The sequence below is a fragment of the Neoarius graeffei genome, chromosome 1 (assembly GCF_027579695.1).
Source record: "Neoarius graeffei isolate fNeoGra1 chromosome 1, fNeoGra1.pri, whole genome shotgun sequence".
Lineage (NCBI taxonomy): Eukaryota > Metazoa > Chordata > Actinopteri > Siluriformes > Ariidae > Neoarius > Neoarius graeffei.
The window spans coordinates 18557281-18571511 of record NC_083569.1 but is presented as its reverse complement, the minus strand read 5'-3'; the positions used below and the strand labels follow the sequence as shown (position 1 = coordinate 18571511).

Here is a 14231-nt window from a genome sequence, read left to right as displayed (position 1 = left end):
ACACTTTTGGGGCATGCCTCAGGAAGCATTTGTTGCTTCATTGTTCAATGAGAGCAGTTGGGTGGAAAGTGGTGAAAAGTGCCTTTTCAGGACAGCAGCTTTAAGAATACAAGCAGGTAAGCATCATATTTTCAGTTTGTGAAAGCTGTCTCAGCTGACTTTGCACTCGAGCGAGAGTTAGAATTTCATAGTGGATGGTGGGAATATGACAAGCCTGTTGAAAAATGTGAGTTGGAGATACTGAGGTCAGTCGTCAATTCAAGAAAGAAAGCCAAGCAAACTGAAAGGAATCTGTGATAGCTCACCTTCGGAGCTCATCAGAGGAGCATCTTAGCAGAAAAGTAGCGTGCAGTTAGTTGATTTGGCCATTGTTGCAAACAGTGCCAAGGTTGTGGGTTTAATCCAAATAGTGGCTGTTTTCACAGATGTGCTGCTTTGAATGTGGCGAAAGAAATTTGATCTTGACTTGGCTGAAAGTGCAGATGATTCGGTTGGTTTGCAAGATGACAAGAAAGTTTTTCTCTGTAAAATGCAAGCACAGGGGCAGCAGGTGTTTTGGAGAATGTGGGCATCGATCCCACCACCTCTTACATGCAAAGCAAGCACTCTACCACTTGAGCTAGTTCCCTTGCTGTGTCTAAGGGTTTGTCCAACTAACAACCGCAAGCTCCCCAACCTGCCCTTCCTGGCCTGCTCATTGCTTTCTGCAACCATGCCTGAGTTTCCATTGGTTGTTTGTTTATTTTCAAGTGGGCGACTGCCCAGAAGCAGACTTTTGTTCTGGGGGAGTGTATTCTGACTCCCATTTGCAAGAATACCAGGTGGTAAGCTTCAAGGGTTTTGCCACTAAAACAATCCAATCTCCTCACATGGAGTCCCTGGCATGCTTCTCACACTTTTGGGGCATGCCTCAGGAAGCATTTGTTGCTTCATTGTTCAATGAGAGCAGTTGGGTGGAAGGTGGTGAAAAGTGCCTTTTCAGGACAGCAGCTTGCTTTTCACCAGCAGCTTTAAGAATACAAGCAGGTAAGCATCATATTTTCAGTTTGTAAAAGCTGTCTCAGCTGACTTTGCACTCGAGTGAGAGTTAGAATTTTATAGTGGATGGTGGGAATATGACAAGACTGTTGAAAAATGTGAGTTGGAGATACTGAGGTCAGTGGGCAATTCAAGAAATAAAGCCAAGCAAACTGAAAGGAATCTGTAATACCTCACCTTCGGAGCTCATCAGAGGAGCATATCAGCAGAAAAGTAATGTGCAGTTAGTTGATTTGGTCATTGTTGCAAACAGTGCCAAGGTTGTGGGTTTAATCCAAATAGTGGCTGTTTTCACAGATGTGCTGCTTTGAATGTGGCGAAAGAAATTTGATCTTGACTTGGCTGAAAGTGCAGATGATTCGGCTGGTTTGCAAGATGACAAGAAAGTTTTTCTCTGTAAAATGCGAGCACGGGGACAGTGGGTGTTTTGGAGAATGCGGGCATCGATCCCACTAGCTGTCTCAGCTGACTTTGCACTTGAGCGAGAGTTAGAATTTCATAGTGGATGGTGGGAATATGACAACCCTGTTGAAAAATGTGAGTTGGAGATACTGAGGTCAGTCAGCAATTCAAGAAATAAAGACAAACAAAGTGAAAGGAATCTGTGATAGCTAACCTTCGGAGCTCATCAGAGGAGCATATCAGTAAACGCTGTCTAAGCACACTAGCGAGAATTAGAATTTTAGATTTGATGCTAGTATGATCTTTTATTGCCATGATGGAGTTTGTGGAGGAAATGCAGCTTTTGCTAATTAGACCTGTTGCCCTGGAACAGAGTAAATATCCACCATGTTGCACTGTGTGCAGGAGGAGAACCTGAAGACGGTGCTGATGAACATGACCAGTGCCTCGGTGCAGACTAACAATGTGGGAACCAAGCAGGCAGACACCGTCTACTTCTTGGCCATAACACCCCAATTGGTGACGGAGGTGGTCAAAGCTGAGAGTCCGGATGGCATCCTGCTCTCCATCGGCGGACAAATGGCACTCAACTGTGGTGAGACCTGTTCTGAATTATATCTCTACATGTGTAGATATAGAGTGACAGCTACAATTATCAACAGTACATAATTACTGACACCTTTTCAGATTTACCAATTGAAAACAATTTTACAAAGGTGAGTTTCAGTTCCAACAGTTTTTATTGGTTAATTAATCAACCGGAAGACACCCCTCACCCTTTGATCTTGTCGTCTGATGACACAGCTCGTTATCTGAGATGGAATTTTTTTTTAGCACGATGAGCAAGTTGAGGAAAACCTGGATGCTATCATTGCATGTAAGTATGGTGGAAAGATCATGGACATGTTTTTACTTATCAAATTCACCGATATTTCATGATATCCTTGTCGAAACCTAGTTTGTTTCTTACTCTTTCATTTGACAGTCGGCATTTTGTATCTTATCACGCGTTTGAGAAGTCATGTGAGGTGTTGATCATCGTGATCACTTTCACCGGTGTCCACCATTATCGACACCTTGTGGAATTAAGTGACATTTACAACTGTTATGGATCGATCTTTGTGTAGCATTGTTGAAGCAGATGAAGTACTTTAAAAAATATATAAGTGCTGTGATTTATCATAATTTTTTCCTGATTCATAACAGAATGGAATGCTTAGAGAGTATTTGGAATCTGATTGAAATAAATAGAATTCGACCAAAATCAAATTCCTAGTATATATATATATATATATATATATATATATATATATATATATATATATATATATATGTGTATGTATTATAAATTACATGCTTGAAATATTCAGGTTTTTCTATTCCATTTAGAATTTTTTTTTGCAGTTTGTTGTAAATATCTACCATATATTACAATATCAGACATTTTATATTTTTAGATATAGAAATATAAAGTTTTGGTTCGAGAACTGACATGCGACCTTTTACCTGGATTTTCATGTGGTTATAATATCAATTGCCTGTTGACATTTATTGGCAAACTACAAACCTAGAAATTAATACAAACGACAATGAGTGATTTAACAAAATTTAATGTACAAAAGTACTTAGAAAGTGGGTAGAAAGTGGAACAAAAAGATTTTCTGACACAGGTTAAACATTATCAGTTCATTTGTTTACAACCATTAGGATTACTTCCTCATTTACCTAAGCACTGACTTCGATATATTTATATAAAACATATTTTGGACTTAATACAAGTCTATATAAAAAATTAAATAAAAACTGTTTTGTTAACTTAATTCCACATACCATTTAAAAAATAATTCTCATCTCAATGTCAATAATTGTGGAATGGTGTCGATAACTGTGGAACGGTGTCACATCATCTGACATGCTAAGTAATCGGGAATCAACTTATTTTTTTCCAGTGTAAGTTTGAGTGACTATTCATGCACAATTTATTTATTGAAAGTCTCTTCTACTTTTGCAATGGCCAAAAGATCATTAAGGTGTCGATGATTGTAGCCGCAGGTCTAGTTCTGGATACTTAAACTTACGACCTACGATACCCTGTGGTAGGAGTGGTGCTGTTTCAGATTGGCATGCTGCAGCAGTACAATGTGAAGGTTTTGGGCACACCTGTAGAGGCCATCATTGCCACAGAGGACAGACAGCTGTTTGCTAACAAGCTGAAGGAGATTGATGAGAGGATCGTCCCCAGTGTGGCTGTGGAGTCAGTGAGCCCTGCTCTTCTCTCGTTACACTCCACACATGTATATCCAATATCCAGCACACGATATTCCCAGTCACCCGCTTTTAAAGGCCTATATAGATCAAATGGGTGTGCTTTTATACGAATATTTGCATGTGTAACATTATTTATGATAATATTTACTCAGCATGTAATGATATATTGCAATGATAAATCATGATACATATTTATGACAATTTGAATAAATGAATTACAAAACAATGTCAACTGTGAACTACTACTCACTTACATATACCCTCACTCTCGCTTATATCAGAATACAAGCAATTGAAGGAATAGGACACTTATTATGAATGTTGACTTCAACAAATAATTAACCCTGAAACAAGTAAGTAAAGAGCAGTGTTCTCCCCAGGTATTTCAAATAGCATCCTGGTAAACCGTCATTTTGAAATAGCACTTTGCTTCTTGAAATAGCGTCTAAATCCACCCTATAAATTTCATAAATACATTCAGTCGGTAAACAGATAGTCGATGTGCGACAGACTTGAAAACGGTATACACAGTATAGAACACCAAGCTGAAGTTTGGTACTAAGTGACTATGATTTGTGGTTGCTGAGAAAAAGGGTGTTTCGGATGGACGGAGATACAGACGGACGGACAGAGGTAAACCAGTATATCCCCACTTCTTTGGAGTGGGGGTATAAAAAAATGAATTGTAATTATCAGGCTGTGTAATCACAAAGATAGATAGATAGCTCCCAAGCTGGGAATTTTTGTTGCAGCAGCAAGTTATCAAATATGTGAAAAGAAAAAGACACACTGTGCAACATAAAATAGAATTAAAAAAAGAACAAGCTGACTTTGCAATATACAGATAAAAATGTAACAATAAAAAATAGCTATATATGCACTTTGTACATGTGACTGTGCATTAATAGTGCTAAAATCAAGAATTGTGATGAATGAAGATAAAAACTGTGCAAAAATGTCAGTATTGAACGGAAGACAAATAAATAAATCAAAACAAATCAACTCTAACAGTGCAAATGACTAATGACAGTAAACCCAAAATTTTGCCTCTTCAGGTAGCTTTTTATTTCCTTTGCCATGACCCGGTTTCAAACCAGGGTTGCTGCAGCTACAATGCAGAGTACTAACCACTATACGATCATGGCAAACTACTTGGGTAATTGGACACTTACTTTCAAGACCATACCACTCATAATTTTCAAGTTCTGCTCCGGAAACAAAACCTCCCCCTCAGACTAACATAGCTATGGGCTCCATAGCTCAGTGGTGAGAGCCCTGGTCTAGTAAACCAGGGCTTATGAGTTCAATTCTCACTGGAGCCTGTAAGGGATATTTTGAAGGTGTAAAGATGATCCAGATAAAAGAGGGGATGTTAAGAACACTGACACCAGAAGGTGAGCAAGTACTACTTATGCTTTCTCATCACCTGAAGACCACTTTCTGCTGGTGAGAATGGCCCCAGATGGACAGTTTGAAGATCAGCGAGATCACTGTGGATGAGACTGAGGACCTGAAAGTGTCTTTGGTGTGCAATTTCTGCAAAGTGCTTTGCACTCAAGTCTCCATCAATGCACATAGTCGGGTGGTATTTGTTTATATTTGGAGGCTATTTTGCAAAATTTACCAAGTCTTGTTTTTGGTAATAGTATACAAGTTCAGATATAAATGCATAAATCTGGACTTCTTGTAATGTTTGTAGGCTGCTGTTTCATAGTTAATTATGCAGGGGAACTTTGTGCATAAAAAGATCCCTGAAACCACATGTACGAAATTGGTATAAAAGTATTACATCATTAATATGCAATTATTATATCCATAATAGCGGAGCTCCCAGCGGAGCACCATACCTAAGAAAAAATGGTAAACCCATCAAGTCGATTTTTTGTGACATGTGATGTCATTTGTGCCAATACCTTCTTTTATGTCCCCACGGACTCGAAACAGAGGCGCAGATAGGATTTTTGAACTGGGGGGGACTGAGCTGTCAGCAAATGATTCCATTTTGTGTGTGTGTATATATATATATATATAATACCATTCAAAAGTTTGGGGTCACTTTGAAATGTCCTTATTTTTGAAAGAAAAGCACTGTTCTTTTCAATGAAGATCACTTTAAACTAATCAGAAATACACTCTATACATTGCTAATGTGATAAATGACTATTCTAGCTGCAAATGTCTGGTTTTTGGTGCAATATCTCCATAGGTGTATAGAGGCCCATTTCCAGCAACTCTCACTCCAGTGTTCTAATGGTACAATGTGTTTGCTCATTGCCTCAGAAGGCTAATGGATGATTAGAAAACCCTTGTACAATCATGTTAGCACAGCTGAAAACAGTTGAGCTCTTTAGAGAAGCTATAAAACTGACCTTCCTTTGAGCAGATTGAGTTTCTGGAGCATCACATTTGTGGGGTCGATTAAATGCTCAAAATGGCCAGAAAAATGTCTTGACTATATTTTCTATTCATTTTACAACTTATGGTGGTAAATAAAAGTGTGACTTTTCATGGAAAACACAAAATTGTCTGGGTGACCCCAAACTTTTGAATGGTAGTGTGTATACATGTTATTTCACCTCCCTCACTGCCATCACCAGGAACTACCTGCAGGCCAGGACAATGATAACATTTTAACATAGCCTATGGAAATCCAAAGTTTACACATTATCATCACGCACAGAAATTGCAAAACTGCAAAACTAGTTTTAAAACCGCTAAGTTCCAACTGTTAAACATAGCGAGAGGCTGGGCTACGTGTGTGTGTGTAAGGTGTAAACCAGTGCATCCTGACTTTCTAACTATGCTCGCTGAAATTATGGCAGGGAACGCCAGATTAAACATTAAAACTGCCTTCTGAGCACTGTATCTACAGGCTACCACCGAAAGAAGGAGGCTACCAGAAAGGCATCTCTACTCCGTATGATTTTACTTTCACTACGACATTACTTTGAACAGACTATCAAAAAATTGCAAGGTGATTGCAAGAAATTTGAGTAAGTTCAGCAATTTCTTGCTAATTATGATAGTGGACAGCTTGATCCGACTATCCTCGGTATCACAACATTTGCTACGGAATTTGTCTCACATGCAAAGAGAATTTAATTATAGCCCTGGTTGAACAGAGCAAAATCAGTAAAGCCAGAGAGAGTTTCTGAAGAAAGCAAAAGTAACATGAACCTGCTTTCCTCCACACATCTCATGCAACCATCTCAAACGTTGACACTTTATTTTGGCCTGTTGGTCTAGGGCAGGGGTGGGGAACCTTTTTCCTATCAAGGGCCATTTCGAGTTTTATAACATCCTGTGGGGGCCAAACTAAATGTTTTAACCCATAACCTCTGCTGAAAATTTTAAGATGCAGCCCATTTATTTTAGCTTTCTTTCATGCTATTCAAATAAAGCAACTTTTTGGTGTAACTTTCTCTTTTATCCCTTTTTAATCTTCCCATTTTCTTTTTAAATTTTATCCACCTCTTATTGTTTTAATGCTCTGTTTTTAGTCTTGTGTTCTTATTGATTTTATATGTCCTGATGTAAAGCACTTTGAGCATTTTATGTAATGAAGATGCTACAATATAATAATATTTTACCAATTTTTATTATTACATGTGGCCAATCTAATGTGAAGGCTGGAACTGTTTCTCTTTGGCGAGGCATCTGATGTCAGATGGTACAGATGACGATGCTACTCGCAGCTGGTTTTCCAGGTTTGGGTCAGTCAGTCTTGAGCGGAACCGATTCTTTGCAAGGGTCAGTTCTGAGAAGAACTGCTCACAGCAGTAGGCTGTCCCAAACAGTGATGCAAAGCAGAGGAAGGTTGTTGTACCTAGCTTTGAGCTCATTGTTGCTTTGCAGCTCAGTGATTTTGTGCTGTAGGTTGTCAGGCACATCAGCTGGTTCCACATTGAATGGTGTTGCAAATATGTTCAGGTCCTTCTCGTAACTTCTCATCAGCTGGAACCTCTCTCCAAAGGCCTGGAGTAGTTTTGCACACTCCCCAGCATATTCAGATGTCACAGCAGGCTTTTGTTCTTGCAAAGTAGGAAAGTGCACAGTGTTTCCCCTTTCCAGTTGCACTTGTCACAGCTTCAGTTTAGCTTCAAATGATTTCGCATTTGAAAACAGTGAGCTGAAAAGCTGGTTGGGACCTTGGAGCTTAACATTCAGTTCTGAGAGATACTTGGTAATGTCCACCATGAAGGCCAAATCACACAGCCACTTGCTATCACTGAGTTCTGTGACTGGTTTGCCCTTCATCTTCATGAACTGCTTTACTTCTTCCCTCAAGTTGTAGAAGCGTGCAAGCATATCTGCACGACTCAGCCACCACACCTCACAATGGTAAACCAGGTCTCAAAATTAAAACAAAAAAGGCTTTAAATATTTCACTTTACATGTAATGAATATAGAATATATGAAAGTTTACCTTTTTGAATTAAATTATGAAAAAAGGAACTTTTTCATGGTATTCTAATTTTTTGAGATGCACTAGTATATATATGATCAAAATCTTTGTCTCTCTCTCTCTCACACACACACAACGTTAGATGTGCAGGAGAGATGGCATGAGGTCGTTGCAGTGCAGTTCGAGGATAAAGCTGCACACTGGTGTCGGCTCTACTCTCCCGTTTGCTGCCGTGTTTGGTCTGTCTGGGATCCTGGAGGCGGTGAACCAACCATCGGTGGTTGCTGTGTCTGTATCGGGCCCCTGCCTGCTTCGCCGGTGGCTGGTGGGATGATGGGGTTTTTGCACTATCTTTTACTGTTCTTTTGTATTGTGATCATTGTGTAGGTTTTGTCATTGCTCTTTTCTTTCTATTGTCCCTGTTGTTCTAATTTTTGTATCCCCTTGTTTCTTATCCGGTCTGTCATTCACGTGGGAATTTTTTTTTTACTTTTTTGTATGTTACATCGTTCTGTGTGCGTTCCATATGTTTTTTCAAAGTTTTGGTGTCTTCAGTATTGTTCTGCGGTGTAGAAAATGGTAATAGAAAAAAACTGATACAAATCACTGATACTGTATAAATCACTTAAGGATTTAATTTGCACTTTTGAAAATCTACCTGTTCATTTGGTTCTTTGCACATCTTGTGTTCGTTGTTTGTGCACTGTTGTCTTTGTTTTGTTGTGCTGTATAGCTTTTGTGTTGGTATAATTAAAAAACAGATTGTCAAAAAAAAAAACTGAAAAAATATAAACCCCAAATATCAAAACTCGCTTTTAACAGAAGTCATCAAGGAATCACTGAACATTTTTGTGAAACAGTATTTTTTCATTGAAAAACTGTCATTAAATATAAGAAGTACATTAAAAGGATGACTTAAAATCCAACAATCAAGACAATGATGGAATCAGTTTTCATGCTCTCATTATGTTAAAGAAGAGTTTTGCTTATGGATCCTCTCAGAAATGAAAGTTCGTATGAACAGAACTGGTAACTGGTGCCAATGTTCGGCTGTTACCAATGTTGCTGAAAGATTTTCTCCCATCGTTTAGTCTTTGTTCGCAGAAATATTTTTACCAGCCTTGAGACATATTGAAGCATTTAAGAATAATTCACAAATAAACAGTTTATTATAAAAAGAGGAAACATTGAAAGTAAATTGCACACAAGCATGACAATTTTCTCATTTTTAAGGAAATATATAAAAGGTATAATTTTATATTATGTGTAATAGCTGTTCCTATTTGTACTGTGTATCCACCAGGCTAATATATATCAGAAATTCTCAATAATGACTTCATTTCACTAAAACACACCTCACTGTGTAAAATCACTGCGGATTACAAAAAGCTAACACACAAATATCATTGTAAAATTCAGACACTGCAGGATCTTGACTTTAGAAAGTGGGATGTATATGAATTTATTGAAAACTTTAGTGCTTTTAGCAAGGATATCGCAACTCACAGCAACTCTTTACAACCATGGTGAGCAGAAACGCAGCTCAGCAATCAACAGCAGAAGACCACACTGGGTTCCACTCCTGCAGCCAAGAACAGGAATCTTCAAATCAAGAACACATTCCGATTACACTGGCAGGTGAGTGTATATTTTTATTGACCTCCACAAACCATCCATTTATTTATTTTTAACTGATTATCATTGGTATTATATCATCCCGAATTGTGTAACCTTAGCAGTTGATCAGCCTTCAGTATAATATAACTGTGAATGTTTTTGTACAGTGCAGTTGGATTTCCTGTCACTGTGGGCTGCAGAGCACAGTAGTATAGTGCAGAGTCTGATACAGCAGCAGAGGAGATGAGCAGACCCACTTTATTCTTTTCATCAACTTCAGCAGAGAGACGTGGTGGGATTGAGTCACTTTTATGTCCACTTTGGGATATAAAAAGAAGGAACTCCAGTTTAGATTTTGTCTGTACCACTTCATTTGTAGCTGCAGGACAGAGTAACATCACTGCCTTCATCTATAATTGTATGTGTGAAAAGTGGCTTTATTGAAGCTGCTATGGAGTCACCTGTCATGGAGAAGAGACCATGCGCATTCTGATTTTTCTTCCCACCACACATATGAATAAATCACTAATTCAACATTTAATATTTCTGCAATCATGAAAAGTCAAAGTTAACTCACCGAGTGAAAGCCACAGACACATGAATATAACAGTGAACATGATGAATGGTCTCAGCTGAGTGAAAGTATTCTTTCTGTACTATGATATGTTCACATCATAAAGGTTCATGAAGCTCCAGCCCACAGCACCACATGACAGTGTCACCATTGTTACTGACAAATTGTTGATTCTTACTGAAGTATCCTGGCTTTACATTCAGCCTCACATGGGGAACCTGTCTTCAACTCCGACTGTCAGCAGAATTCATGGAATTATGAAAAATTAATCATTCTAATCTGTAAAAATATAATTAATACATTATTAAATGTTTAAATTCCCTGTTATTTGTTTTATCAGTGGTTTTGCTGCATTAGGAGATTTGGCCTATTCTGAAATTGCTGTAAATAAGTATAAATCATGACAAATAATTTAGTATGACAAATTATTATTACTACAATGTGATTGATCTATTGACTTTGTAATAATGAAGCCTGTTATTTCACTGAGGTGAGGAACAAACCAGCTGCTGCTCTTGGTAATATTATGAAAGATGCCACCAAGCCATTAGGCGTTAAGAGGTGTGATGCATTTTGTGTGTGAAGTTTGCTGGATTGAGTGAAGGTTGCACAGAGAGAAAGAAAGAAACTGGGCGTTTTATTTATTTGTGTTTCTTATTTCCTCCTTCAATCCTCATTGGGGCCTTTGACAGACCTGAAGGGAGAAAGATCACGTCTCAGGTTCTGATCTAAAAATATTGGAACCTGAGAGAAGTGGTGCTTGTAAGTTCTTGCTGCTGAGGAAGGAGAAGTTTCTTCAAAACATGTTGCACTTAAGTCTCTATCATCGAGCCTTTGACACCAACAAAAATACTTCAATTAAAGCTCTAAAGGATTCTTATAATGCTGTAAATATTTGTAAGTTCCTGGTTACATAGCACTAGGAAACTCGGGACAAGAACTCCATGAGATGTACATGGAAAAAGCATGAGGTTAAGAAAATTACAAGTTAAAAAAAGACAAGAAGACGGAGTCATCTATATCCCTCACCCTATATACCAATTTCAAGATACTATTTGTCACATTTCTCAAGTTCTGCTGCAGGAAACCAACCCTACCTCTTTATACTGACCTCAGCAGCCCATGGCATAAGCCCACTGGACCTTTGGTCCAGGTGAGCTAAAAATTAAAATTTCTCACATTTCTTCATCTCAAAAGGCACATATACATTACTTAAACACAAAGAAAAGAAAGAAAGCACAACTTTATTCATCACACTTGTGAAATTTCCTCTCTGCATTTAACCCATCTGAAGCAGTGAACCCACACACACACAGAGCAGTGGGCAGCCATACTAACAGCGCCCAGGGAGCAGTTGGGAGCCTCGCTCAAGGCCATCCCATATTAACCTAATCGCATGTCTTTGAACTGTGGGGGAAACCAGAGCACCCAGACACAGGGAGAGCATGCAAACTCCATACAGAAAAGCCCCCTCTGGCTGCAAACCCAGAACCTTCTTGCTGTGAGGCAACCATGCTAACCACTTACACCACCATGCCACCCAAAATTACACCTACTCAGGTAGCTTTTTTTTTTTTCTTGCCATGACCTGGATTCGAACCGGGGTTGCTGCAGCCACAACGCAGAGTACTAACCACTATACGATCATGGCGAACTACTCAGAGATAGGCATAGATTAACTTTCAAGACCATACCACTCAGTTTTCAAGTTCTGCTCTGGAAACAAAACCTCAGACTAACCTGATTCTAGGTAAAAGAGGGGATATTGAGAACACTGACACTGGAAAGTGCTGCTCATGACTTCTCGTCACCTGAAGACTACTTTCTGCTGGTCAGAAGGGCCTCATATGGACAGTTTGAAGATCAGTGAGATTGCTGAGGATCTGAAGTTGTCTTTGGTGTGTAATTTCTGCAAAGCACTTTGCCCTCAAGTCTCCATCAATGCCCATTGTCAGGTGGTATTTGGAGGCTACTTTGCAAAATTTACTAAGTCTTGCTTTTAGTAATAATATACAAGTTCAGATATGAATTCATAAATCTGGGCTTGTTGTAATCAGGGCTTTGAACCGGTTCAAGGAACGAAAATGAAAACCGGGAACTTTTTCTATTTCACATGGAACAGAAACGAAACCAGAAACTTTATTTTTTATGTTCCGGAACAGAAACGCTTATTAAAAATAATGGTAACCGGTTAATACCGGTTTTTATTTCGTTCCTCAAAGTTTCTGTAGCCTACAAATAAAAAAGCCATTCTTCTCCTGCGCAAGTTTCTATGACCCGCTGGGGTTCACTTCCTGTGTGACGGTCGCTGACTGAATGGAGAGAGCGGGAAGGTGGACTACTATCACGTCTCCATTACTGAGTGTCTGAGCAAAGAAGAGTCTGAACGATGCAACCTCCCTATTGGTTGTTTGTAAAAATGTATCAGTTGTTGCCCTTCCCACGGGAATCATCGCGGGCTCAAGAGACGAGACCTGACGAGTTAGTTCGTTGGTAGCAGAACAAAATGTCTGGACACAAATCGGGTTTTCAGAAAAGGAAAGAAAATAAACAGAGGGTCGAAAATACAAAAAAGGAGGCAGAAAATGCAAAACGAGTTTTAAGGTAGGACAAATGGTTACTTTTCTGAGGCAGCCCGCCGTGGCTGCAGGCTTTCAGTTGTGTCATTGAATGGTTACTTTTCTGAGGCAGCCCGCTGTGGCTGCCTGCAGGCTTATTTATTATAGCCCATTTAGTTAAAATAGTTGATATAAAATGTTTATAGTTATGTGATGGTTGTCCTGATTTAGACTTTTTTTTGGGGGGGGTTGCACGATGTTGCACCCGGGTCCAGATTAGGGCAGAACCGGCCCTGGCTACATTTCAGGTGTAGTTTGCTTTATGTATGCATGTATGTATGCACTTGCATAGATGTGTACTTGGTCTTCCAATATGGCGCCTAACAAAATCTCGCGGCACGGTGACGTCATGCGGTAGCCCTCTATAGGGCCTGACTAGCCTTTGGTAGGGTGTCATGGCTCAGATGGCTAAGGCACCGTACCATAAATCTGGGGACCTGGGTTCGATTCCGACCCGAGGTCATTTCCCGATCCCTCCCTGTCTCTCCAGCTCATTTCCTGTCTCTCTACACTGTCCTATTTAAAAAAAAAAAAAAAAAAAGACTAGCCTTTGGTAACACTAAATGAATTATCTTTCATTTTTGGCACTTTTTTTGTGTAGATGGGAAGACATACTGAGAATCCAAATCGCCAACATTTGAAATAATTGTTTTGAATTATTTCTTGTCTTATTTAATGAAGGTTGTAATAGAATTAGCCTACATTTGGCTTAAGCTGGATGAGACAGAGACATAACATTATAGCCATTTGTTAAACCGCTGACAGGGAACGTAATTAACCGTTCCGGGAACGAAATTTTTTTGTTCTAACCAGTTCGGGAACATCTATTTAATGGTGGAACCCCAAACCGGAAACGTTAAAATTCCGTTTCTGTTCGGAACGAACCAATAGGAAAAAAATTCTGGTTCAAAGCCCTGGTTGTAATGTTTGTAGGCTGCTGTTTCATAGTTAACTATGCAGGGGAACTTTGCGCATAAAAAGAGCCCTGAAACCACATATAGGAAATTGGTATAAAAGTATTACATCATTAATATGCAATTATTATATCCATAATAGGTGTTATTTGTGGCATGCAACCTTTTTACTCAGGTCAAAAGCAGGGTTCATACATTAGATACCCATTTAACCCTAAAAGGACCTAAACTACTGAGTGGGATCAGTTAGAACCTCAGAGGTGGTGTGCTGCTAAGTCTATTCAACTGACATAACTTTTTGCTTTTCGGAGTTTGTTACTCTATAGATTCTTTATCTAAAAGTATGTTTGTTTCAAGATTGATGAAAAAAGTGTTTAACAAGGTGACTGATTTTC

The 14231-nt window shown here is 39.0% G+C and overlaps 1 protein-coding gene and 1 non-coding gene across 2 annotated transcripts in view; both read left to right on the top strand.

The window, feature by feature from the left end:
- The window catches only part of LOC132891954 (protein NLRC5-like), an 888139-nt gene that overhangs the window by 155239 nt on the left and 718669 nt on the right, over window positions 1-14231 (top strand). The gene's annotated exons all lie outside the window — the stretch shown is intronic.
- trnat-agu (transfer RNA threonine (anticodon AGU)) lies at window positions 4958-5030 on the top strand. Its single transcript has one exon. It is a non-coding gene; the product is annotated as a tRNA-Thr (tRNA).